Here is a 26,453-nt window from a genome sequence, read left to right on the forward strand (position 1 = left end):
ATCAAAAACGCGTGTTTTTTCCGCAAAAATCGCAGCAAAAAATGCGCGGAAAGGAGACCCGTTTCCTGAGCGTTTAAAAACGCTACTGTGGGCACATAGCCTTAGTCCTTTTCTTTTCAATAGGAATCTCATATGCATGTAACAAAGCATATTTTTGTAAACCTAAACATACCAATGCCAAGCATGACAATGAAATATCTATAATTTTGTCTGATCTGAAAGGGTTTATCACTATTTTATTTTTACTTTAAAAATGAGCCTATAGTGGTCCAGGCATATAATAAAAGACAGATACCTACCGGATCGCTGCATTCTTCCCCTAGCTGCACGTTCTCCAGTCTTTTTCCTTCTGATCTGTTCTTGTGGGGAACATCAGGAGACTACTGCAGCCGGTCCAAGGCCATTGATTGGCTGCAAGCTGTGACAGTCACTCTTAGCTAGTAGAGATCTAGGAGTCTGTCTCTTCCAGCTCTGGAAAGGCAATCTCTGGGGCCGCTGATGGGCTGCAGTGGTCACATACCATCCCCCATCAAAAGAGAGGGTGGAGGAGAATGACTGATGATCTAGGCAGCAGGGGGGGATGGATGCGGGGTTCCAGCAGGTAAGCCGGGCTGTGGAGTCCGAGTCTGAGTCAAATTTGGAGCAGTTGGAGTTGGTATAAAATGGACCAAGTCCGACTCCTAAAATATATATTACATTGGGTGCAGTAGTACAATGCAGGATGTGCTGTAAATGTTTTCATTAGAATTTGTGAAAGTTCTGAAATGTCCTATAAATGTCTGATCTAAGGATCTCGGCGTTTAGTTGAGATGAATCTATGCTGCACTTTAGGTACATGCTCAGTAGTGACCAGTGCTGTGGGGTTGTAGATGAGATGAATCTATGCTGCACTTTAGGTACATGCTCAGTAGTGACCAGGGTTGTGGAGTTGGAGAATTTGAGGAGTTGGAGGATTGGCTTACCAACTCCACAGCCCTGCAGGTAAGTATCCATACGTTTTTTTTTGGTCTTCTCTGGTTCTCCAGACTAAAGTATTGGTTCCCATTATTGGAGACCAATGGATGTCCAGACCCAACTAAAAGAACAGGTACATCCAACTTCAGTCTAATATTTATGGGTTGCTTTTATATTCTATATTTTCGCTTTCATGAAAAGTGGAGTCTTCCATTTCATTTCAGCATCCCAACGTAACAACATAACAACTTCTCCACCAAAATACAGAAGAAAGTGACACCCTGTCGCTGACCCTAAAGACATATAAGATAATCAGCCAAACCAAGCAAAAGTTATTCAGGGTCAGACCCGGCGACGGAGGGTATTCACACTTAATTGTCGATGAGTCAAGTAGATTAGACTTTTTGGAATTGTGGCATTATTCAGGAAAGGGGTCAAGAGGTTTTGTTTTTATTGTAAGCGTTCAAATTCAGAGCCCAAAGCAAAATCTGCACCAGGGGCCACAACCATTATTGTTCTGCAGTCATCAGGACCATCAGGCACCAGCCTGCAACTTCTGTACCCTTATACATCAGAACAGGACCAACACCCTATTCGACCAAATCTTCCTCAATCGCCCAAGGCCTTGACCTTCCTGACCTAAATCGAGAGTTCTTTAGGAGACTCTTCCCATCAGAATCTAGCATGTACGCTCCTGCTTGATATCCTTATTGTCTGACTGAACCACTCATATTTTCGATGGAAGGACAACACAAAACATTTAGTTTTTTCTTTTGTTACCCTTTTTCCTGATACTGATTGTCACGTACCTACTCTTTACCAACTAGGACTCTTAAGGATACATTGACGACTGCATAACAGCCCACATGCATCCTAAGGGCTAACGGGCATACCATACATGCATCCTAAGGGCTAACGGGCATACCATACATGCATCCTAAGGGCTAACGGACATACCATACATGCATCCTAAGGGCTAACGGACATACCATACATGCATCCTAAGGGCTAACGGACATACCATACATGCATCCTAAGGGCTAACGGGCATACCATACATGCATCCTAAGGGCTAACGGACATACCATACATGCATCCTAAGGGCTAACGGACATACCATACATGCATCCTAAGGGCTAACGGACATACCATACATGCATCCTAAGGGCTAACGGGCATACCATACATGCATCCTAAGGGCTAACGGACATACCATACATGCATCCTAAGGGCTAACGGACATACCATACATGCATCCTAAGGGCTAACGGACATACCATACATGCATCCTAAGGGCTAACGGACATACCATACATGCATCCTAAGGGCTAACGGACATACCATACATGCATCCTAAGGGCTAACGGACATACCATACATGCATCCTAAGGGCTAACGGACATACCATACATGCATCCTAAGGGCTAACGGGCATACCATACATGCATCCTAAGGGCTAACGGACATACCATACATGCATCCTAAGGGCTAACGGACATACCATACATGCATCCTAAGGGCTAACGGGCATACCATACATGCATCCTAAGGGCTAACGGGCATACCATACATGCATCCTAAGGGCTAACGGGCATACCATACATGCATCCTAAGGGCTAACGGACATACCATACATGCATCCTAAGGGCTAACGGACATACCACACCCCTCCTCTTATTAATTTAAGTGGCCAGAAAACAGAAGTACTTTAGCTCTCAGCACTTATGTTTTTGGCAGATTTGATGATAGAGCCGTTGTTCGCTCTGCTTTGTTGCGTCTGTTTCTGTTCAGAGCGGTTACAATGTGCAGGGTGATAGCTGCCATAATGTAAACATTTTGTATCAGGCGTGAATGAAGAGCAATATATGAGCACACCAGTCAGATGTGGGGATTGCTACCATCAGTGGCTGACACAACATGTACCGACATATTGTATGGCTTAATATAGAACATACTAGTGCATTGTTATATCCCGGCATCACAAAGCTGCTACATACCTGTGCCCACCTCACACCCTCCTGCCCGCCTGGCACTGCTGCTCTCTGCTTGGGCTCATCCTGATCTGAGCTCTGGAGCCTGTGGAGACACTGTTACCAGCGAGAACTAAGCAAAATTCACCTCCCCCAGACATAGCTCACACTCTACTTCTGCAAATACTGGGAAGAAGCTAGTGAAATCTATCCCAGCCCCCAGGAATGTCCACCTCTCCAGAGGCTATAAGCTTGGATTCTTTGCATAGAGCGCGCTTGATCCTCAGGTGTGTGCATGTAAAGCCAAGCAAAGGAAAAGTCCTGCACCCCTTTACATATTCAGGAATCGTGTTTTTTAGCATCTGGGTTCCCGATGTAACAGGCCAGATTAACCCCCCAACCAGAATATACCCGGAGTTAAAGTGGCCTAGGCCAGATTATACCCCGGGTATGTTACACCGGGAAAGGTGGGTGACAAGCGATAAGGCTGCTGACTGTACATTCCGTGTACATCTTCAATGGAGTGCAGTATATTCCTCAACAGATTATGTAATCAGCTGAGCCTGAACCTTCTTGACCATTCCAGTGAAAAGTTATCTGTCTGATTATCAGATGTACTCGGATGACGCCCATTTTATGTATGTGGGACAGATAGAGGTTGCGGGAATAAGGGCATTAAACTGCAAACTTTAAAGTGAACCTGATGGCACGTTTTTACATATGGAAGTAGTAGTATATCTATATAGGTGCTTCTCCACCAATAATAATTATACCTTCTTTATAGAGATTTAATGTGCCAGTCATGAAAAATCTAGCATAGAAGTCCTATGCAAATCAGCCTGGAAGTGCACTGGGGGAGTGTCAGTACTCTTGGACTGCTTATTTCTAGTGCATTGACACACCCCCAGTCGACTCCCCGTCAGATTTACATATGACTTCTATGCAGGATTATTCATGACTGGCACATCTCATCAGATCTCTATAAATAAAATGTATAATTATTATTGGGGAGAACCTATACAGCCATAGCACTTTGTCCATATGTAAACGCGCGGTCAATGAACTCCACCGATCCTGAGAACTGGACCCTGAAATGCCTACTCTCCATTCATTGTCTACAGGACTGCCAAAGACATTAAGTTCGTCTATTTCCAGCAGTCCCACAGACAGTGAATGAAGTGGTGGTGCTCCATTTTGATGGGGCAATGTTCTTGAGATCGGTGGGGGTCACAGCAGCCAGACTCTTACCAACCAGGAAGTTATCACCTATCCTGTTAGGAATATTCCTTCAATGTATCTTTCTCAATGTTCATTCACTGACAGCAAACTAAGGCTATGTGCACACGTTGCGGTTTGCGCTGCGATTACGCAGCGGATTTTACCCTGCGGAACCGCTGCGTTTTCAGCAACAAAGTACAGTACCATGAAAGTGAATGGTAAAACGAAACCGCTGTGCACATGGAGCGGAAAAAAACGCGCGGTTTCGCTGCGGATTACAAACCGCAGCATGTCAATTATTTCTGCGATTCTGCAGCGGTTCTGCACCCATTGACTTGTCTGGAGTCTTGAGAATCCGCAGCAAATTCGGCATATGTGCGGTTTTTGCTGCTAATTTGGGTAACAGAACCGCTGCATAGGGAAGTGGTCAGGCGGGAGGAAGTGTGTGGGCGGAGTGTAGTGTAGGAAGGAAGTCGCCATGGAAGGCTACCGTCACATGGGGATCGATGTGGGCCGTCTAATCGATTTGGTATGTATGCATGTATGTATGTTTGTGTGTCTGTATGTGTGTGTGCGTCAGTCTATGTGCGTCAGTCTCCATGAGACAGTAGCCCCACAATTGTGCTCAGTCGCCGTATGGGCCTGCTACCCCCATCCGGCTATAGGATGGGAAAGTAGTCCCTGCGGTGCCCGAGCACAATTGTGCATGTAAAAAAAAACAAAAAACATGTAACATTACACACATGACATAACACATGACATACAACATACATTACATACCATACAGCACATTTTGTTCCCCGAAGCCATTGTTCCCCTAAACCAAAAATCAAAAAAATAAAACAAAATCTATACTCCCTGTCCGCAGAAATCCATAATCGATTGTCCCACGGCGATCAATTGTGTCCTCGGGTGATACACTAGCAGGAGCGGTGCTCCTGCAGTGTATCGCCGAGTTTCCCGGTGTTCGGCGGCTCCAGGACCTCGCTTTACGGCTCTTCTGCTGCGTGTGAACTTTCCCACGCAGCAGTGCCATAAAGGAGGTTACCTGAGTCACTGAACTCAGGTAAACTCTGGCACATGCGCAGTAACACACTGCAGGAGCAGAGCTCCTGTCAGTGTGTTTCTGTTGCCATGGAGAATGGTCACATTTCCTGATGTGACTGTTCTCCATGGCAGATCGTCGTGGGTCCCTCGTTTTGGACTGCGTCGGACCAGGTGGTATAAATTTGGTTTGTTTTTTTATATTTTTTTCTAGGAGATCGAGGGCGTCGCAATGGAGTGCCAGTGCAATAAAAAACTGGTCAAAAAAAATGTGTTTTATTTCATTAAAAATTTTTTATTAACTGTGTCTGTGGTTTTTTTTTAACCATTTATATATGGGATTAATAATGGATCGGCGTCTTATTGATGCTTCTCCATTATTAACCGGGGTTAATGTCACCTTACAATCAAAGGTGGCATTATCCTTTTCATTACCCCACATCCCGCCCGCTGCAGAGCGGGAAGAGAGGGGCTAAGTGCCGGAATTGGCGCATCTTATAGATGCGCCATTTCTGGGGCGGCTGCAGGCTGATATTTGTAACCAGGGGGGGCAATATCCATGACCGCTTCCTAGTCTATGAATATCAGCCCGCAGCTGTCTGCGTAGCCTTTCAGGCCAAAAAATAAGGGGGACCCACACGTCATTTTTTTTTGGGGGGTCCCCTTTTTTTTGGAGCCAGAGAGGCTACGCAGACAGCTGCGGGCTGATATTCCAAGCCTGGGAAAGGGAACATGGATATTAACCCCTTCCCTTATGTGTCCATAATGTTGTTTCACATTGAAAAAAAAGAGGTTGATATGTTTGTCAAATGGTATTTTTCCAAAAATAAATTTCTACGTTTGAATACTTATTTTGTTGTCCTTCTTGGTACTTCCTATGATCTGTCTTTTCCAGTCTCTATGCTCTAGCTTACGTTACACTTATTTGTTGTTGACTGTTCTGTTCTGTACCTTGCCTGTGTTCCTAGCTTACTTTTTGTGTATGTTTTTGAATGCACTTGCAGTTTCACTGTCACCTTTTTGACCACGCTTGGCTGTGATGTCTTGCACGCGTCTTCTGTACCTTAGCCCTGGCTTGTCGCTGCGTGCCCCTTGCACGCGCCTGGTTGTACCCGTGCCCTCCTCTCTGTGCCTCAGCCGGGTTTTCCATGCTCTCTTGCACCCACTCTGTTTCTCGCACTGTGCGTTTTGTGCTTCTTTATCACAAGTCTTTTTCTATTATTGCTCTGTCCTGAACCTTTTATCTCAGTTGTGTTCTGTATGAGCTTTGTTGAAACGTAAGGTCTTGTCCGTACCCACCTCTCTGTGACTGCCTATGTTCTGCTCTTTGTCTTGTACCCTGCCCCTGGCGTGTCTGTCTTCACATGCAGTACCTTGTGTTGAATCCTGCCTTGGACTATGTCTTGAACTGACGCACCTCCTTGACTGAACCCTTGAACCCTGGCTTGCCTGCCAGATGCCTGTAGTCTGCCGATGGCTGACATATGTCCGGAGCCTGATGACTGCGGCCTGATGTCCGGAGATGATGTCCACATCATGATGTCCTGAACCCGTAGATCGTTGCCAGATGTCAGGAGTCAGATGCCACCTAACCCTTGTCTCAACCCAGGCCTGCCACTTAGCACATAACATGCTTTGGATGTTGGCGTACAGTCGCACGCACCTTGAGGTGTATCACTTTGTCCTCTTAATTAAGTATTTAAACGGTTGTTAGCATTAAAACACAGTTTAATGAGGATAATAATCATCTTAATACTAATCTTTATTTTTATATAGCGCTAACATATTCCGCAGCGCTTACAGTTTGCACACATTATCATCGCTGTCCCCAATGGAGCTCACAATCTAAATTCCCTATCAGTATGTCTTTGGAATGTGGGAGGAAACTGGAGTACCCGGAGGAAACCCACGCAAACACACGGAGAACATACAAACTCCTTGCAGATGTTGTCCTTGGTGGGATTCAAACCCAGGACTCCAGCGCTGCAAGGCTGCAGTGCTATCCACTGAGACACCATGATACCCTTTGTCCACACTTGGTCTTGTCTTCTATCCTGCACACACCCTTTTGTCAGAAACACACGTGTCTTCCTTAAGCCGCCCTAGTTACAGCAGTCGTAGTGGCTCACACCATTTCTCTTGCCCATGACACTCCATGTATAGTTGGTGGTTCCTCATGGTGTCAGCTCTCCCTGGTTGAGTGTGTGCCAGAACCCAGAGCGTCACCAGCAAAATCCGAGACCGTCACATTAGCCTGACCGCCGTACTATGGGATGTGTCGTACGTGTGTTTTTACGTGAGTGTGAGTAGGTGTGTATGTGTGTGAGTACGTGTCTGTGAGTACATGTGACGTACATGTGTGAGTCTGTGCATGTGTGTGTGAGTACATGTGAAGTACCTGTGTGAGTACGTGTGTCTAAGTACATGTGTGAGTACGTGTGTGTGAGTACATGTGAAGTACATGTGTGAGTCCGTGTGCATGTCTGTGTGAGTACGTGTGTGAAGACGTGTGTGAGTACGTGTGTCTAAGTACATGTGTGAGACCGTGTGTATGTCTGTGAGTACATGTGAAGTACATGTGTGAGTCCGTGTGTATGTCTGTGTGAGTCTGTGTGTGTGAGTACATGTGAAGTACATGTGTGAGTCCGTGTGCATGTCTGTGTGAGTATGTGTGTGTGAGTACGTGTATGAGTACGTGTGTGAGTCCGTGTGCATGTCTGTGTGAGTATGTGTGTGTGAGTACGTGTATGAGTACGTGTGTCTACGTGTGTGAGTCCGTGTGTATGTCTGTGAGTACATGTGAAGTACATGTGTGAGTCCGCGTGTATGTCTCTGTGAGTACGTGTCTGTGAGTATGTGTGAGTACGTGTGTGTGTGTGAGTACGTCTGTGAGTACGTGTGTGTGAGTATGTGTGTGTGAGTACGTGTGAGTATGTGTGTGTGTGTACATGCGTGTGACTATATTTAGCAAAGCATCAAGGAAAATTGAAGGGTTGGACCATGAAATAACATCCTTTCTTTTTTTTTTCACAGTCTACTCTGTGAAACTTTATTGAATGTGATGCTGTGGAAAACGCAGACAATTCCTGCTTCAAAAACCGCACTTAAAAACGCATGAAATCCGCAGCAAAACGCAGCAAAAACCGCAGCAAAACCGCATCTGCGGCTTCTGCCAGCAGCTGCGGTTTTTGTGCAGAAAAATCTGCAGATGAATCTGCAAAGTGTGCACATAGCCTAATACCTTCATTATGATGAGGAACTGAAACGCGTAAGAGGCAATTTCCTAATACTGGTGTTTCTTGCACCACCTATAAGCTGTTGTGCACTGGATAACAACCTGTGCCAAATCTAGTAAGAGGCCCATTCCTTCTCATGTATTCAGGGCCCTTTGCCCGTCTGTCAATTGCACTATAATTTACTACAGTTGTTTTTTTTATTATCCATTTAAATCAGTGGCGAGGGAAGAGCAAACTATCAAAAAGTTTCAAGTACTGGAGCAAAATTGCATACCAAAATGTTAAAGTTTTTTATTTAATAAATGTAGCGTACAGCCGTCTATAAGGTCCCTCTGACATTGAGGGTCTTTTCTCTGGAATAAAATTAGACTTAAAACTGGAATACTGGGATAAAGAAATTTTTGCAACTCAAAATAAAGAATTTAAAGCCTCACATGGCATGCAGATCCACAGCGAACCGCGCCAGCACCCAAAGTCATAGAGAGTAGATAACCGGGTGACAACCAGTACTGCCGACATTAGAGGTTGTCACCTAGAGATGACAAGTCTCCCTAGTTGTGCAGGAGCTGGGGTTATAGGTTTGCAGGAGGCTGGGAAAGTTCTGTATTTGTCCACCTCTGTAATGGACATCATGGGACTGTAGACGCCATATGAGGCAATGTGAACGCCTGTCTGACTCTGGCACGAGCCTAAGAACTTCTGTGTTCATTAAATGTAGATCCCACCCAGCAGCGATCATATTCTGCCGCATCCTCTGCGAGCCTCACGTTATATAAACATCTGCTCTACTTCTGTATAAACACGCCTAATGGGGCCAATGAACAGCGCCAGCTCTCTTCTCCTTTTCACCACTGCACTAGGCGGGTGCTGAGCATGCCAGCATGAAGGATTTAATGCAGGTGGTCAGGTTCACATATAGAGTTTACCATGATGTTGCCCCCAACCATGCCTGCATATAAGTGCTGTAGTGATGGGGTGTTGTGAAATTGCACACGCCCTAGAACTTCAAACATCCACCTTCCCTGAGACCGCCTACAGTACCGGTCAAAAGTTTGGACACCCCTGCTCATGGAAATTTTATTTTGTTCCTATTGGATTGTCCACATTGTAAATTCAGACTGAAGGCAGTAAAACCACAAAGGTAGGAACATTTATGGAAACAAGGAGTGATGAAACATGTGTCACAGACCAGAGTATGTGTTACACCATAGATTCCTCACAGTGCTCTCCTGTTAAGGCTCCGTCACACACAGCGATCTCGCTAGCGAGATCGCTGATTTTGTGACGCCACAGCGATCTTGCCAGCGAGATCACTGTGTGTGACGGGGATCAGCGACCCCCCCCTCCCCCCGCCGGGTATCGCTGATCATGCTCGATCGGCCTGGGCCATTTTTTGATCGTTGCTCTCCCGCTGGTGAGCGCGCATTGCTGCGTGTGGCAGCGGGAGCCAACAATCAGCGAGGCTCCCAGTGCTCTAAGCAGGCGCTGGGAGCTGGTCTCTAAGGTAAATATCGATTTACTAAGTGGCGCGCGTCACTTAGTTACCCGATGTGTACCTTAGAAACCTGCATGCTGGCAGCTCCCGGCACGAGCACGCAGGTTTCTAAGGTACACATCGGGTAACTAAGTGACGCGCGCCGCTTAGTAACCCGATATTTACCTTAGAGACCAGCGTGATAGCTGGTGAAGCTGTCTGTTTGGCAGCTCACCAGCGATCATGTAGCGATGGACCAGCGATCCTGACAAGGTCGTGTCATTGTCGGGATCGCTGGTGCATGTGTATTTGTGACGGGGCCTTAACTCTGATGACAGATTTGCACCCCTTCTTAGCAGCTTCATCAGGTCCTCACCTGGACTGGCTTCCAGCAGTTCTGCAGGAGCTCCCCAGAAGAGCTTGTTGCTGCTTCGTCTTCACTCTGATTCCAACTCATCCTAAACCATGTCATTTGATGCAGTCTCCATCCCTCTCCTTCTTATTCACATCACACTTATATAGCCTGGAGGTATTTTGGATCATTGTCCTGTTGCAAAACAAATGGTGGTCTCACTAATAGCAAACCAGATGGGATGGTGTTCGCTGCAGAACGCAGTGGTAGCCATGCATGAGAAGTGCCTTGAATTTGGATAAATCACCAAAAGTATAACCAGCAGAGCCCCTCACACCATTAGACCTGCCTCTCACAAAGACACAGTGGTTGGTACCAAAAATCACAAATATTGTCTTCTCAGACCGCTGTACAGGTATATGCTGAGTGTTATTTGGTACACTCAAGTCTCTTATTGTTTGCATTCCTCAGTAGCGGCTTCTTTGTAGCATTTCGACCATAAAGGCCGCTTCTCGCATTCTTCTCTGGACAGCTGATATTGAGATATCTCTGCTCTTGAGGTGTGGGCATAATCTATGAGGGCTGATTTCTGAGCTGCTGTCAATTTGCAGTCTCAAAAATCCATTTTTGGATCTGTGTCAGTCTGGACTCTCTTATATAAACCTTTTTCCTTTCTGGCCCTCGGGGGTTAATATGGGTTTTTGCCCCCAGTGGCCGCTGGTGTTAGGTCGGCTGCTGGGTCCCCCAAACCTCTCCCCCGTGTCTGCTACTTGTTTAGCTAGTCAGCTGCTGGTGACCACTCCATCCTTGCTATATAAGGTCACCTGGTACACCAGCTAGCGGTTGCTAATACTGTTCATTTGCTAACCAACCTTGGTGAAGTCTGGACCTACCTGGCGCTGAGGGGGTTCAGCTTATTTGGAGCAGTGGTGATGCTGCTGGATGCTGATCGGGTGCCTAACGCTGCTGTCCAGGAGCATTGCAGCAGAGCAAGCTAAGTTTTGTTGTTTAGTTGTTTTTACCCTGAGTTGTCTGTTGTAACTTTCCTTTTATTATATTGGTGTAGTTCACCTATTTCCATTATCACCTCCTGGGGAGGGGGTTGGGGGTTTAGCTCAGGGCGAAACAGGAGATAGGGACAGGTCGGGGACTTGGGCCTCACTACCATCAAGTGTACCCCCAAGTTAAGGAAAGTCAGGGCACCACCTTAGCCTGAGGGGCAGTTCAGGGGCCCAGGTTCCTCATCCTCTGTTTCTCACTACTGCCCCGTGACACTGGGACAGTCTTCATGAGAGACAATTTAATCATAGCAATTGATGGTTTCCACTTGAGGATACCTTCAAAGTCCTAGCAATTTGCCAAGAATAAAGGCTGCCTAGCCCCTTTGAACAATCTAGAACCGATCTATTACAGTGAGTATCTGAAAATGGATCTATCAACGTCACACATCATGCAGTGCACAACATCTTTACTCTGCTAATGTTAGGCATCAGATTCCTGTAGCTACACAACAGGAGTCCAGAGCCTCACATACTGCTTGCAGCAAATCATTCCTGAGGCTAAGTGCTGCTCCACTGAGCATGCTCATGAGACGATCTCCCATTGGAGCTCGGGAGTCACGTGCTCAGGTCCTTCCCCTGATCTGATTGGTCCATCTCAGAGATCTGGAAGGTCCCGCCAGCGCACGGCTATAAAAGGACCGCTTGGTCGTTCGGCCATGCGCTAGCATAGACATTACTTGCTAGATGTGTGAATGGTGACGGATGTATGATTCTGGTGACTGACTCATTTGAAACTCCTTCCCTCTGATATTACGCATGTGGATAGGGAATTAGTTCAGCAGTCATCGCCAGTCAGTGGTAAGCCTTAGGCCACTGTGCACACCATGCCTCTTCACTAGCGTCCGATTGTGCTACTCCACATGGCACTATCTTCTCGCAGCAGTGTCCTACGCCGCGCTGCAGTTGCAGCTCTCTTTGGCGCCCGCAGTAGCGACGCCGCACGCACGGAAGGTCTAGACGGACGCAGTTCCTTCTGCCTTTAGTCCTGCACCTGTGACCTGATACTGTGTGTGCATATATCTGAGACCTGTGATGCTAACAGGCTCAGCCTTTTTGTGTTTACCCTTACTGGCATCTCTGTGATTAACCAGTGATTGCTCTGTGCACCTGGGTGACGTTTAACCCCGTGCGCATTATACCGCCATATAGCATGTCTGCCATTACTCAGCAGCAGTTATAACACCTTCTGCACGGTGGACCCCAAGCGGCGAACACACTTTATTATTTATTTTATTTAGTGCGTTCCGCCGTTCCTGACAGCTAAGCTGGAGCAATAATACATCTGTCTGCGATGCATGGGATTGGCACCTGCCGCCTGGTTATGTGAGATAATCTACATTCACCGACACAAAGGAACATTGTACTGCCTGGATATTTACTGCAGTTTTGTGGCTGTACATTAAAGGGACACTGGTCAGTCTTATCTACATTTACTTTGCAGTTGAATGCAATCTATTGCTCGGTGTTATCAGCTATTTTAGGTTGATTGCCGTATTTATTCAGTGCTATGTATGGGTGTAAGTGCAAAACACTTCACTGCTCCACATCATCATTACTTTGTCACATATCTTCAGTGCTGAGAGCCCCCAGGAACATTTACATCATACCTCTCACTGATGTATATATTATGGTTAGTTGCCCTTTAAGTGCTGTTGACTATTGCACGCTCAGGCTTGGGAGGGGTGTATAATTAGAAAGGTTATTAATGATTGCATGTTTTCTTGATAATGGAGTTCCTGAAAAGAAATCTACCTAATTTTCCGGTCCCATCGTTGGATACTCTGCTATGACTTTTTGTCAATATTGAGTTTTGTATTGTTAAGGCCTGTTTCATACTTCAGTCTTTTTGGGTCAGTTAAAATCCGCCAAAATGGCGGAAAGTGGATCCGTTGCTAACTGATGTGAACGGATGCCACTGGATCCGTTTTTTGACGGATCCGATGAATGAAGAATTTTAAAGGAGCCGCTGCCCGATAGTGAGAGAGATTGGTTTTTTTTCGTCCGCCAGAAAGGGTTTCAGGGTTAAATTTCCGGCTGACTTCCTTTCTCCGGGCATGCGCACTGTAAAATGCGGATCCTGCAGCAAAAAAAACGTTGCAGGGTCCGTCCAGGCATGTCGGCGGACGCAAAAAATTTGCCGGATCCGCAAAAAAACCGGATCCAACGGATGGCCATCCATCAAGATCGGCCGGTAATGCAACTCAATGGGGAAAAAAACTGATCCGCCAAAAAAAAATGGCGGATCCGTTTTTTCCAAAAACTGGCGGATTTTGACTGATGGTCAAAAACGGAAGTGTGAAACAGGCCTAATTCTCACTCAGGAATTTAGTAACATGAAGAGGGGACAGGGAAAGTGGCCCATTACGCCAAAGATAGATGAGTAATTGCTCGTCCAATCATTCACACACCTGCCTTGCTGAGAGCTCCTCTGTTCTCAAAGAGGGACCCGCAGACAGACCACTGGGAACAAAAGGATCAGCATAACAAAATCGGACATACTGGATCCTTATCTCCCTCGACATCACCTGTCAGGGGAGGCCTACACCTTAGAGCGTCATCCAAGACACCGATATTTGCATGCTTGTTCAGCTGAGATTCGTTTAATTCGTAGGGTGGTCTTAATTGTGAGCACTGCAGTTGGACAGGAGCTCTGCACCAGGGATGTATTGACCTCTTCTGTACAGGGGCTCTGCACCTAATTCTGTTGTATGTGGACTGTGTACCAGGGATGTTCTTGCCTTTTCTGTGTGAGGTTCTGCATCGGGGATGTACTTATCTCTGCTACACAAGGGCTCTGCACCAGAGAATGGGCTGTGCACCAGCAATGTACCTACTTCTGCTGTATAGGGGCTCTGCAACAGGGATGTACTTATCTCTGCTGTACAGAGGCTCTGCACCATGAATCTACTTATCTTGGCTGCATAGAGGCTCTGCATCAGAAATATACTAATTCTGCTGTACAGGGGCTCTGCACCAGAAATATACTCATTCTGCTGTACAGGGGCTCTGCACCAAGGATGTACTTATCTCTGCTGTACAGGGGCTCTGCACCAGGAATCAACTTATCTCTGCTGTACAGGGGCTCTGCACCAGGAATCAACTTATCTTTGCTGCTTAGAGGCTCTGCACCAGGAATATACTCATTCTGCTGTACAGGGGCTCTGCAGCAGGAATCTACTTATCTCTACTATACAGGGGCTCTTCACCAGTGATGTATTTTTCAATGCTGTACAAGAGCTCTGCATCAGAGATGTACCTACCTCTGCTGTACAGGAGCTTATCACAGGGATGTAATTATCTTTGCTGTACAGGGGCTCTGCACCAGGGAGGTATCTACTTCTGCTGTACAGGGGCTCTGCTCCAGGGAGGTACCTACTTCTGCTGTACAGGGGCTCTGCTCCAGGGAGGTACCTACTTCTGCTGTACAGGGGCTCTGCTCCAGGGAGGTACCTACTTCTGCTTTACAGGGGCTCTGCTCCAGGGAGATACCTACTTCTGCTGTACAGGGGCTCTGCTCCAGGGAGGTACCTACTTCTGCTGTACAGGGGCTCTGCTCCAGGGAGGTACCTACTTCTGCTGTACAGGGGCTCTGCACCAGGGAGGTACTTATCTCTGCTGTACAGGGGCTCTGCTCCAGGGAGGTACCTACTTCTGCTGTACAGGGGCTCTGCTCCAGGGAGGTACCTACTTCTGCTGTACAGGGGCTCTGCACCAGGGAGGTACCTACTTCTGCTGTACAGGGGCTCTGCACCAGGGAGGTACCTACTTCTGCTGTACAGGGGCTCTGTACCAGGGAGGTACCTACTTCTGCTGTACAGGGGCTCTGCACCAGGGAGGTACCTACTTCTGCTGTACAGGGGCTCTGCACCAGGGAGGTACCTACTTCTGCTGTACAGGGGCTCTGCTCCAGGGAGGTACCTACTTCTGCTGTACAGGGGCTCTGCTCCAGGGAGGTACCTACTTCTGCTGTACAGGGGCTCTGCACCAGGGAGGTACCTACTTCTGCTGTACAGGGGCTCTGCTCCAGGGAGGTACCTACTTCTGCTGTACAGGGGCTCTGCACCAGGGAGGTACCTACTTCTGCTGTACAGGGGCTCTGCTCCAGGGAGGTACCTACTTCTGCTGTACAGGGGCTCTGCTCCAGGGAGGTACCTACTTCTGCTGTACAGGGGCTCTGCTCCAGGGAGGTACCTACTTCTGCTGTACAGGGGCTCTGCTCCAGGGAGGTACCTACTTCTGCTGTACAGGGGCTCTGCTCCAGGGAGGTACCTACTTCTGCTGTACAGGGGCTCTGCACCAGGGAGGTACTTATCTCTGCTGCACTGGAGCGCTGCATGAGGAATGTACCAAGGGAAGATCTGCATCAAGGGTGCCTTTGCCATATAGGCATTTGGGCGCTACCATCGACCCACAACTAGATAGCACCTGAAAAAAATATTGATAATTACTTCTTAAATACTTTGCGTTGACCCAGTAAGGCTATGTACCCACGTATGCAGAAAATTTCTGCCTGAAAACCGGACTCGTTCCCAGAAAACGCGCGTCTTTTACACGTTTTCCGTGCAAAAAATGCGCGTTTTTTTCTGCGAGTCCCCAGTCTCATAGAAAATATGCACAAAAAGTGCAGAATGCATTAAAATGAATGGGATGCTTCTTTGAAGCGATTTTTAAGCGTTTTTGCTGGTAAAAACTCGAAAAAAAAACGCTTACATGGGCAAACAGCCTAATACATATACCATGCTCGTGTTTACATATATACCAACACACCTGCACACATATACAACTTGTATATAGTGCATGATAGATCTGAGCGTGGCCGTTGCTGATCTTCTGCAGCGTTTTCTCTTGTTTATCAAGCAGTAATCTGTGGTTACATTCACTATGTGATAAATAACCTTCTATAAACATCCTTTGCAGCATCTCCATGAGTCACCGGACTGCAGAACCACCCAATATGTTACTTAAAGGGGACTGACATGGCGCGGGGGCTTCAATGCACTACTCGGCTTAGCTTTCTAAGCCTCTTGCAAATTCCAGATTTTTTATGGCAGCAAAATATGTGGTGAGATACATGCGGAAGGGAGCGTTTCGGTAAAGATCATCTCTGGAAGATCCAGCTGTGCAATGCTTTATGTATCCTGTGGTGGTGCTGTGGATGAATTGAACAAAAGTAAGTTCCACAACATCCCTTCCCACGTGGCCATAAAACGAAAGCTGCTCTCATCCTGCCTCAGGATGGAGCACAGATTTCAGAATCTCTTTATCCTTTTTCAGCAAATGTGATCTACAACGTTCTGATATATTCTTCATAGGAATACACACGTCTTCTAAAGCCAACAACTCCAATGGTGCTGTAATTTCTGCCCTCAGTAGTTGTCAGGTACTTTACTTTTCAATGGTGCTTGAATTTGGACCACATAATCACCACACCTTGCACCTAGCCCTGAGAAAGCAAATATCTCCTGCCTTATTGCTGCAATTTCTCTGGTAATTGACCCTTTAGATGCCAATATTTAGGCCAGGAGATTGTCATGTTAATTTACAGTATCTGAATAATATCCTTCCTCTTTCTATAAATAACTATAATACACTGACTTTTTCTCCAGTTGTAGCCTGGAAACAGTCATGTAGGTGCAAAGGAAAATACAGTATGGGGAAAATCCGATCCCTACTGAAGCAAAGCAATGTAGTTCAAAGATGGTCATGCCCCTTTAATTCCTGCTGGTCTCATTATCTTTTGGCTGAACTTTTTAGCACTACTTTTTCAGTTACACTCACACTTAGTGGGCACAGCGTCTTGAGCAGCAGGTTCAGGCTTGGACAAGACGCTGCATGCAGCTAAAACCACGGTTTCATGCAATGATCAATGGCTACACAATTCTGCAGGTAAACAGAGATTTTATCTAAAGATATCCAAGGCACCTCACTATCCACTGCTTAGTCAGAGACAGGGCACCATGTATTGGCCCCCTCTGACAGACACTGCAGGTGTCACGGAGATACTGCAACAGAGAGGGGTTGGAAGATTGTGGCATCTGGTTCCACAAACTCTTGCATTGGTTAGAAGTACTTCTCCATCTTATTAAACACTGCAGATATTTCTGTGCTGACCGTGTAAGGGTTAATTTCGTTAGTTGAAGTCCTAGAGGTGTCTCAGCTGTTCAGTATTGGCCAAACCCTTTGCTATATATGCTTGCCTCTGGCACTTAGGAATAGTCAGTGTTAGTTCTTGCTGCCTGGTTTGGAAATGGAGAATGTAGTTCATGGTGTGACAAGGTGTTTGGAGATTTATTCAATAGATTATTGCTTGGAGTTTTGTTTGTGTGCACATCCTCATCCTCTCCTATTTGGTTTATCCTTCCTTTTACTCCCCTGTGTTCCACTCTATTGTTTGGTGAGTGTTTTTTGTATGATTGTTATTTTCATTTATCTCTGTCTGATTTCCCTTATTGGACTGGTGAGTGTTATCCTTTACCCTTCAGCTGCCCACCACCCTGAGTGGCGAAGGGGACAGATTAGGGTTGATACAGGGGCATAGTATGGCACGTGAACCTGGCGTCTCCATCTTCAGGAGTAATCCGGGAAGCAGGGTTAGCTAGGGCGTCCCTAGTTCTAGGGACCTGGTTAGCGCCCACAGCCCCAAGACAGCAGGATGATATCCATAAACTGTGGTGATACGAGATGCCAGAGGGGGACCAGATCATGTGGGTGTAATTACAAAAAAAACAAGACAACATTGTTACACATCATATCTGTAAGTGGCTACATGCTATTCACCCTACACCCCATGTTCTCACATAGAGGTGCTTCTCATAAAATTAGAATATCATCAAAATTAATTTATTTCAGTTCTTCGATACAAAAAGTGAAACTCTTATATAGAGTCATTACAAACAGAGTGATCAATTTCAAGTGTTTATTTCTGTTTATGCTGATGATTATGGCTTACAACCAATGAAAACCCAAAAGTCGTCATCTCCGTAAATTAGAATAATTAGCAAAAAACACAAAGGCTTCCTAAGCGTTTGAAAAGGTCCCTTAGTCTGTTTCAGTAGGCTCCACAATCATGGGGAAGACTGATGACTTGACAGATGTCCAGAAGGCAGTCATTGACACACTCCACAAGGAGGGTAAACCACAAAAAGTAATTGCTAAAGAAGCAGGCTGTTCACAGAGTGCTGTATCCAAGCATATTAATGGAAACTTAAGTGGAAGGAAAAAGTGTGGTAGAAAAAGGTGCACAAGCAACTGAGATAACCGCAGCCTTGAAAGGTTTGTTAAGAAAAGGCCATTCAAAAATTTGTGGAAATTTCACAAGGAGTGGACTGCTGCTGGAGTCATTGCTTCAAGAGCCACCACACACAGACATATCCAGGACATGGGCTACAAGTGTCCGATTCCTTGTGTTAAGCCACTCATGAACAATAGACAATGCCAGAAGCGTCTTCCTGGGCCAAGGAGAAAAAGAACTGGACTGTTGCTCAGTGGTCCAAGGTGTTGTTTTCAGATTAAATTAAATTTTGCATTTCATTTGGAAATCGAGGTCCCAGAGTCTGGAGGAAGAGTGGAGAGACACACAATCCAAGCTGCTCGAGGTCTAGTGTAACGTTTCAACAATCAGTGATGGTTTGGGGAGCCATGTCATCTGCTGGTGTAGGTCCACTGTGTTTTATCAAGACCAAAGTCAGCGCAGCTGTCTACCAGGAAATTTTAGAGCACTTCATGTTTCCCTCTGATGACAAGCTTTTGAAGATGAAAATTTCATTCTCCAGCAGGACTTGGCACCTGTCCACACTGCCAAAAGTACCAATACCTGGTTTACAAACAACAGTATCACTGTGCTTGATTGGCCAGCAAACTCGTCTGACCTTAACTCCATAGAGAATCTAAGTAGTATTGTCAAGAGGAAGATGAGAGACACCAGACCCAACAATGCAGACAAGCTGAAGGCTGCTATCAAAGCAACCTGGGCTTCCATAACACCTCAGCAGTGCCACAGGCTGATCGCCTCCATGCCACACCACATAGATGTAGTAATTGATGCCAAAGGAGCCCAACCAAGTATTGAGTGCATTTACTGAACATACAGTTAAGGTCCATATATATTTTGACAGAGACAACATTTTTCTAATTTTGGTTCTAGACATTACCACAATGAAGTTTAAACAAAACAATTCAGATGCAGTTGAAGTTCAGACTTTCAGTTTTCATTTGAGGGTATTCACATTAAAATTGGATGAAGGGTTTAGGAGTTTCAGCTCCTTAACATGTGCCACCCTGTTTTTAAAGGGACCAAAAGTAATTAGACAGATTAAATAATTGTAAATAAAATGTTAATTTCTAGTACTTGGTTGAAAACCCTTTGTTGGCAATGACTGCCTGAAGTCTTGAACTCATGGACATCACCAGACGCTGTTTCCTCCTTTTTGATACTCTGCAGGCCTTCACTGCGGTGGTTTTCAGTTGCTATTTGTGGGCCTTTCTGTCTGAAGTTTAGTCTTTAACAAGTGAAATGCATGCTCAATTGGGTTGAGATCAGGTGAGTGACTTGGCCATTCAAGAATATTCCACTTCTTTGCTTTAATAAACTCCTGGGTTGCTTTGGTCGTCGCTTCATACTACAGATGGACAATGACCCAAAACATAAAGCCAATCAGTTTGGCTGCATTTGGCTGGATCTGAGCACACAGTATGGCTCTGAATACCTCAGAATTAATTTGGCGGCTTCTGTCCTGTGTCACATCATCAATAAACATTAGTGACCCAGTGCCACTGGCAGCCATGCATGCCCAAGCCATCATACTGCCTCCACCGTGTTTTACAGATGATGTGGTATGCTTTGGATCATGAGCTGTACCACGCCTTCGCCATACTTTTCTCTTTCCATCAATCTGGTAGAGGTTGATCTTGGTTTCATCTGTCCAAAGAATGTTCTTCCAGAACTGTGCTGACTTTTTTAGATGTTTTTTTAGCAAAGTCCAGTCTAGCCTTTTGATGCTTATGAGTGTCTTGCACCGTGCAGTGAACCCTCTGTATTTACTTTCATGCAGTCTTCTCTTTATAGTAGAGTTGGATATTGATACGCCTACCTCCTGGAGAGCGTTGTTCACTTGGTTGGCTGTTGTGAAGGGGTTTCTCTTCACCATGGAGATTATTCTGTGATCATCCACCACTGTTGTCTTCCGTGGGCGCCCAGGTCTTTTTGCATGATGAGTTCACCAGTGCTTTCTTTCTTTCTCAGGATGTACCAAACTGTAGATTTTGCCACTCCTAATGTTGTAGCAATTTCTCGGATGGGTTTTTTCTGTTTTTGCAGCTTAAGGATGGCTTGTTTCACCTGCATGGAGAGCTCCTTTGACCGCATGTTTCCTTCACAGCAAAACTTTCAAAAGGCAAGCACCACACCTCAAATCAACTCCAGGCCTTTTATCTGCTTAATGGAGAATGACATAACGGATTGCCCACACCTGTCCATGAAATAGCCTTGGAGTCAATTGTCCAATTACTTTTGGTCCCTTTGAAAACAGGGTGGCACATGTTAAGGAGCTGAAACTCCTAAACCCTTCATCCAATTTTAATGTGGATACCCTCAAATGGAAGCTGAAAGTCTGAACTTCAACTGCATCTGAATTGTTTTGTTTAAAATTCATTGTGGTAATGTCTAGAACCAAAATTAGAAAAATGTTGTCTCTGTCCAAATATATATGAACCTAACTGTACATTTCAGTAGGCCAACATTTTGGATTTTAAAATCATTTTTCAAGCTGGTGTTATAAAGTATTCTAATTTACTGAGGTAATGACTTTTGGGTTTTCATTGGCTGTAAGCCATAATCATCAACATTGACAGAAATAAACATGTGAAATAGATCACTCTGTTTTATAATGACTCTGTAGAATATATAGTTTCACTTTTTGTATTGAAGAACTGAAATAAATTAACTTTTTGATGATGTTATAATTTTGTGAGATGCACCTGTATTACAACTGGGTAAATGGTTCTCCTACAGTTGAGATTCTAGTTTAATTTTTCAATTCTGCAATCATCAACCTTGTGTGAACACAAATGTAACACCATTCACATGCTGATTGATGCTTAGCTGACACTTCCTGCTGAGGGAGGGAAGAGAGGGTTTCCTCATTCAGTACATATACTGTACTTCTATGCAGCACATGGCATCAGCAGATATCTCTTACTATAAGATGCTCATAAAAGTATACCTAGTGATTTTTATTGAGATTTATTGCGTTTTCTTGTTTTAGACCAGTATAGGCAATCTTTTTTATGTCAAGGGCCATTTTGATATTTGTACCATCCTTCGAGGACCATGCAAATCAAACACTATCTCCGCCCACAAAGTACATCTTGACTGTGGCACTGGTGTCAGGACATAATCTTTCATTGCACGTGCCCCAGCGTTCAGTAGTGAACAGTGATTCCTGGTAATCTGCCCAAGGGTCAGATAGAAGTAACATCAAGGGCCATAAATGGCCTGCGGTTCCCCACCACTGCTTTTGGCTAAGTGCACACGCTGCGGATTGGTCTGCGGATTTTTATCTGCGGAACCGCAGGTAAAATGACCTGCGGTTTTACCTGCGGATTGACCTGCGGTTTTGCCCTGCGGTTTATCATCTCTACAATGGAGGAGATGGTAAACCGCAGCAGAATCCGCAGAAAAGAAGGACATGTCATTTCTTTCTGCGGATTCAAAATCGCAGCTTTTCCGCAGTTAAAAGTCCACAGCATGTGCACAGCAGATTGTAAATCCCATAGGATAACATGCTACTGTACACTGTCTGCAGAACTGCTGCAGATTCGCTGCGGCCAAAACCGCAGCGTGTGCACATAGCCACATCACTGAACCAGCCGACATGAACGGAATAAGGTGACAGTCTAATGTCTATTGGGTCCTCGCTACTCTCCCCAGACAGATGATGTCGGGGAAGAGGAAAGAACGAGCACAAGAAATTACTGATGGTCGGGAGATAAGCTAGTTGTACCACTTGGGCAGATATTACTTTAAAATGCTGATAAAAGTAAAGTGAATGATTGATAAAAGTTACTGTGGCCTTATATTTTGCTTGGACTATGCCTGGAGAGAGGGAAAAAGCTGCCTTATTTGGTATCTATACTCAGAGCTATTCATGTTACTTCAGGGGAAATAGCTGACTGGAAAAGTCTATATATATATATATATATATATATATATATATATATATATATATATATATATATATACTAGATGGTGGCCCGATTCTAACGCATCGGGTATTCTAGAAAAAAAAAATAAAAAAAAAGGTTATTCTCACCTTCCGACGGCCCCCGATCTCCTCCTCTCCTCGCTCCCGGCATCTTCCGGTCCCAGTAATGCTTAGCGCGAAGGACTGGGGATGACGTTACTCTCGCGAGATCATGACCTCATCAGTGGTCTTTTGCGCGAAGTATTACTGGGACCGGAAGATGTCAGGAGCGTTGTGAGAGGAAGGAAAGAGTCCGGGGGCCGTTGGAAGGTGAGTATATCACTATTTTTTATTTTAATTCTATTTTTTACAGGTTTATGGTACCCAGGGCCTGGAGGAGAGTCTCCTCTCTTCCGGACCCTGGGTACCATCCGCACATTGAGCGCTGCAGAAATCCCGATGGTAGTGGTGGCGTGCGTCATTCGAATTCCACGCCAATTCGCGGCCGGACTGCTTCTGTCGCTGATTGGTCGCACCTGGCCGGCCACGACAAATCAGCGACGTGGGATTTCCGTTACAGACAGACAGAATTAGCCGATTATATAGTAGATATATATATATATATATATATACTGTTCAAAAAAATAAAGGGAACACAAACAGCCTGTTGCAAATGGAATAGTGTTCCCTTTATTTTTTTGAGCAGTACATATATATTGGACTGACAATATAGTTGGTGGTAACTTTTTCAAGATAAGAGACAGCTTTCATGTTTGAAATCCCCTTTAAATATCTTACTAACTTTTACAGCAAAAATGGTACCACACGACAGGTGACTTATGATTTCTTAGTAAAAGCTTGTACAGCACCCCTCACTCTGTAAAACGTTACTGAGCTATAAAGCGGAGCTAAAATTAAGTAAAAGGTTATGGTAAAAAGTTGCATAGAAATAGGAGCTAAATTTGATTCTTCAAAGTCTGTGAAAACAGCAAATACTGGTCCTATATACAAGTGTTTTTTTATCTCATCTATGCAAAAGTTTTATTACACTTTTTATATCTGTTTAATTTAATTATTTTTTTTGCCATGACTAATGTTATATATCCAGCATATTCCTTGGTAAATTACCCTGTAAAATGGTTCTTTGGTATTCAGTAATAAATATTATTCTATTTTCCAATACTTATTTATAATTTTTTTCCATAATAATGTGTAGCAATGAAGAGTGGTGATGTGTCAGTCACATATAAAGAAAGACAACCAGCTCACCGCTTCCAAATGAATCCTGATTGTTTGGAAGAGCAAGACCATGCCACTACTCTGCATTTCTCCAGAGATACGAAGGGAAAGGAGAGGTCCAGCTTCCACGTCAAAGGTTATAAATAAAAAGTATATATTTTATTTGTTATCTTGTTAAAAACACATTGCAATACCACTATTGTTTTTGGGACTCTCCTGCTATTGAAATGTGATTTTAACAAGATAAGTTATGATGTCGTTTTTATCTATAACCTTTGACCTGGAAGCTGGACCTCTTGTCCCAAGTGGGATACATCCTCCTGGGAGATCTGGGGTTAGAAAATCACTATGTATTGTGAATTGGAGATCTTCCATTTAGCCTGTGTGTTTGTATTTCATATTAAATGGATTTTGTTTCCTTTGGTGCTAGAGAGGTTAACAACCCTTTCCTTGCTGCTTAGAAACTTGCAGCTCCATGTAACAGCTGTTCCTGACCTGGTCATTTCCTCTATAAAATCTGGCCAGTCCTCTTCCTCACCAGTAAAAATTAACTTCCTAGCTCCTTGGAGTCACTGTGCTGAGTTGGAGATTGTTGCATGCTGTTTTTGGGTGTACAGTTTCCTCATTGACGTAGTCCCATTTGGTTTGTACATTCTTTTCCTATATACCTTTTACCTTTGGTTAGTGTTTTGTATGTTAGATGATTTTAGTTATTCCTGTTTGTCTTAGGCCTCTTTCACACATCAGTTTTTTGCCATCAGTCACAATCCGTCGTTTTTAGAAAAAAACGGATCCAGCGACTGATGACGCTGGATCTGTTTTTTTCCTCATAGACTTGTATTAGTGACGGATTGCGACGGATGGCCTCACATTTCGTCCATCGTTAACTGGATCCGTTGGAAATTTTGTGTCCATCGGGCGGAGACGACGGACAAAGTAATATTTTTTGTCTCTGTCGAAAAGTTGGATAGCGACGGATCCAGTGCCTTCCGTCGTTGGCTATAAGGGAAGCCTATGGGCGCAGGATCCGTCGCTGTCCGTCAAATGACGGAATCCAGCAACAGATTCGTTTTTTTTAAACTGAGCAAGGTTCAATTATTATTACCAGGTAGGACAGTCAGATCCAGTGAAAAAACGGATCAGTCGCATCAGTTTTTCACAATCTGTAATGGATCCATTTTTTTCCAAAACTGCTGGATTGCGACTGATGGCAAAAAACTGATGTGTGAAAGAGGCCTTACGTATTTATACACTAGTATTTCTGTGTCAGGCCTCCTGGGGGAGGGGACAGCTTAGGGACAGGAGAAAAGTAAGGCTGGTGGCGCAAACCACCTCACCTTTAGAGGTACCTTTGGAAGAAAGGAGAGTTAAGTGTCCCCACCCTAGGGACAGTGCAGGGTCCTTTCGCCATTTGCCTTGGTATTGAGACAAAGTGTCCTTGACCCAGGAGATAGAAGCTTTGCCTCTTCAATGGCACTCAGAAGGGCAAATGGAAAAATGTCCTGCCTCAATTCTGGCATCTTGTGTTTCCTTTGGACATTTTTGATGTATTAGAACAAATCAGCTTTCCTTACTGAGAAACCTAAAAAAAAAAAAGCTTATACCCTTTTGTTTATTTAGTCTGGATACTTAATTTTGGGAGTGTTTGGAAGACCCCATTATTGTCCCTTATGCAAATTTACAAAATAGATGTAAAATAATAAATGCTGGACAAGAAAGGCTATAACTTAGCATGTTTCAGTGAGGAAGCTCAAGGTACTTTATCACGATTGTGATTTATGATCTGGCGCCCTCTACAGGGAGAGACCTTCTTTTGTTTTAAATATTAAACTGTATGTAAACAAAACCCTACAAAAACAGAATTAGCCACCAAGAGAGTAACTCAGTCTCTCTCCTTATTGATGCCTGATGCTAAGATCTATGGAGCTAAACAGAAACCCATTAATATCATGGTAATCCTTTCTGAAAACAAAGTGTCACAAAGGTAATATCTTTCCCTGACTCACCTGTGTTGTATCACCTGGCAACAGATGTTTTGTCATCCTAAATATTTACCTGTTAGCTGATGCAACAACAAAGGAACAAATCGTTTATTTATCATAAGAAATTCCAGCACTCATCCTGGGGTGGACCATCGTTTGTGGAACGAGTGAACGTTCCCAACATGAACAGTACAATAGTTTCAAAAAAGGGAAGCTATGCTTTATGCGGCCGGCTCCTAAATTGTCATGTTCTGTATTACTAAAAAATTCACTTCCTCTTAAACTGGAGCAAATAAATGCTGCGGAATTGAGGATGCAACTTCAGCACCTATAGAGTGTAAAATGTGCCAATCAGGGGACATAGAAATGATACTCTACCTATATTCCTTAGAGCAGGACTCATTGACAGGGTGGGCACATTCAATGTTCATTTTGCAAATTCCCTGACTGACACTTTGGTGACTCTCTTGCTGTTTCCCTCACTGACACTTTATAGGCTCTTTTGCAGTTTCCTTGATTGTCATTTTAGAGACTCTCTTGCAATTTTCCTGACTGGCTCTGGCTTCAGAGGTGCAGTCTACCTCCGACTCTTGCCTTTTTGCCTGGAGAGATGGGAAAAGGTTTGCTGGGGACACCTCCTGACTTGGAGAGGGCTTGCGGTTGGTCAAAGTTTTGTGCAATTTTTTATATTGCACACTGTACAATCTGCACTTTGGAGAAGAAAGTGAGAAATTCAAGCTGAA

General features: G+C 44.7%; 1 protein-coding gene and 1 long non-coding RNA gene across 2 annotated transcripts in view; one reads left to right on the plus strand and one right to left on the minus strand.

The window, feature by feature from the left end:
• Positions 1–2,973, minus strand: part of TOR4A (torsin family 4 member A) — a 30,233-nt gene extending 27,260 nt beyond the window's left edge. The window contains exon 1 of the mRNA XM_073558237.1: positions 2,952–2,973. The gene's annotated coding sequence lies outside the window, so the exon portion shown is untranslated. The remainder of the gene's footprint in view (positions 1–2,951) is intronic.
• The window catches only part of LOC141067786 (uncharacterized), a 146,391-nt gene that overhangs the window by 20,814 nt on the left and 99,124 nt on the right, over positions 1–26,453 (plus strand). The window lies entirely within an intron of this gene.

The sequence above is a fragment of the Dendrobates tinctorius genome, unplaced genomic scaffold, assembly GCF_039654945.1.
Source record: "Dendrobates tinctorius isolate UK_male_01 unplaced genomic scaffold, ASM3965494v1 ptg000013l, whole genome shotgun sequence".
NCBI classification, from domain to species: domain Eukaryota; kingdom Metazoa; phylum Chordata; class Amphibia; order Anura; family Dendrobatidae; genus Dendrobates; species Dendrobates tinctorius.